Here is a 2,500-nt window from a genome sequence, read left to right as displayed (position 1 = left end):
ACTCTTGCATGTACAGGGAGCTATTTTTCAATCTGGGTAACGCTCACTCTTGCCTTGCTAATGTCTCGCCATGTGATTGGCCGCCACCTTCTTATCAGCTAACCTAACCATGACCTAACTAATCTAACCTAACCTTAACCTTAACCTAACTACCCTGTAACCTAACTACCTTGTACCATATTACTGGATATGGTCTCTTATTTATTATGACACATTATTTTGGCTAGGTTTAGATTAGTCAAGTTAGGTTTGGTTAGTTAGGTTAGATTTGATTAGGTTAGGTAAGGTTAGGTTAGATTTGGTTAGGTTGGATAAGGTTAGGTTAGTTAGGTTAAATTAGGTTACATTAAGTTAGCTGATGAGAAAGTGGCAGCCATTCATGAAGCGAGACTTCTCGCACCAATCATGAGGTGAGACTGGATCACACATAACAATGTGTGGGGACTTTCCTGTGTGCAGGCCCTCCCCACTTGTTGCTCTCTCACTCTCTCTTATCACTTATGTTTAAAAAATTCTTGGGGCTCTATTTGGGGGGGGGGGCTGGGTGGAAACAAACTACACTGTAGGAAAGAGCAATTTCTCTGCTACATGATCTTATCATTTCAAATTTAAGAAGCAAAGAGAAATGGGGAAAATCAGGTGAAGAAAATCAAATTATTTATATAAGTTTTATGGTAACTCTGAGGTTTTTGGCAATCTCTCTGGGACATTTCCGTGCTCTGCAGTCCAGCTTGTCTCTCTCTCTCTCTCTCTCTCTCTCTCTCTCTCTCTCTCTCTCTCTCTCTCTCTCTCTCTCTCTCTCTCTCTCTCCCTCCTTCTTCCTCTCTCTGTTCATTATTCTTCTTGCTATCTCTACATTCTGTCTCATTGCATGGAACAGTAGATACTGTATTTGTTGGGGTATTACACACATTTTTTTTTCCTGAATAAAGTATCTAATAATTACCCTGCATCTAATGCAGCTGTAATACAGATGCCTAGGCCTGTAAGCCTATGCCTATAGGTGTGGCATTGAAGCACTAGTACACTACGCACAAATATTGTTACTAATAATAAAATTCTCTCTCTCTCTCTCTCTCTCTCTCTCTTTCTCTCTCTCTCTCTCTCTCTCTCTCTCTCTCTCTCTCTCTCTCTCTCTCTCTCTCTCTCTCTCTCTCTTTCTTTCTTTCTCTTCCTTCCCTTCCCTTCTATCACTTCCCTTCCCTCCATTCCTTTCTCCTGCTTCCTTTCCCTTCTCTTGCTTCCTTTCCCTTCTCCCTCTTCCCTGCCCTCCTCTCTTTTTCCTCCTTCCCTGCCCATTCCCTGCCTTCCTCTCCCTTTCCTCCTTCCCTCCTCATTCCCTCCTTTCATCCATCCATCCTCTCTAGGGAGGGAGGTTTGAGACAAGATGAAAGAGGAAGGGAGAAAAAAGGGAAAAGGGGAGGAATGGACATAACCTGGGAAGGAGAGTACATGGGGCAAGGAAGTGGAAGAAGGGTAAGGGAAGAGGATGGGAGAATGGGGAGGAAGTAAAAAGAATAAATGTAAGCTGCAAGTGTGAGGAGTGAGTGAAGAATTAGAGGGAGGAAGTATTGAGGAATAATTATTCTCTTTTCCTATCCCCTACTCCTTTTAATTTTTCCTCCATCCATTTCCTTCCCATTTATGCTCCTTCTACCCATTTTCATTCTCAATCAGTGTCATTCAACTTAGAAATTATCAGGATAGTTCTTATTCTCTCTCTCTCTCTCTCTCTCTCACACACACACACACACACACACAGAGAGAGAGAGAGAGAGAGAGAGAGAGAGAGAGAGAGAGAGAGAGAGAGAGAGAGTCGTCGGCTTGCATAGGCCGACGACTGCAGTCTCTCCCGCTCCTACTGCCGCTCCGACAGTCAGTGAGCCGTTAGAGAGCTGAATAGGCAGCTCAGGCTGGTGATGGAGTGGGGAGAGGCGTGGCAAGTCAGCTTCGCACCAGAAAAGACGCAGGCCATGGTCATCTCACGGTCCCCAGCTGCCTCCCCAGCCGTCTCAGGCTGTCTGATTTTTGGAGGCCAGACACTTCCCCTCCAGGAATACGTCAAGTTGCTGGGAGTGACGGTGGACTGTGGCCTGCGCTTTGACCGCCATGTTGCTGCTGTTGCCCCACAGGTCTCCCAGTGAGTCTCTGCACTGTGTCAGATGTCAGGAAACCTCGACTCCCGGGGCATCCTCACACTGTACAAGGCTCAGATACGGCCTTGTATGGAGTACAGTGCCTTGTCCTGGATGTCGAGTGCCCCCACCCACTTGCAGAGACTGGAAGCTGTGCAACGCCGTGCCCTGCGCTTGGTGGGGATGGACGGACAGCAGCAGCAGCAGCAGGAGGAGCAGACCGGAGTCACGTCGCTGGAGCATCGGCGGGACGTGTCGGCACTGGTGGTCCAGCACAAGGCCCGGGTTCTGGAGGTCCCTCATCTCAGCTTGCTAAGGCTCCCACCACGAGCTGTCCAGAGGGAGTCCAGGACCACCACCTCCAA

The sequence above is a fragment of the Scylla paramamosain genome, chromosome 5 (genome assembly GCF_035594125.1).
Source record: "Scylla paramamosain isolate STU-SP2022 chromosome 5, ASM3559412v1, whole genome shotgun sequence".
In the NCBI taxonomy this organism is placed as follows: Eukaryota; Metazoa; Arthropoda; class Malacostraca; order Decapoda; family Portunidae; genus Scylla; species Scylla paramamosain.
Note: the sequence above shows the minus strand (reverse complement) of the source record.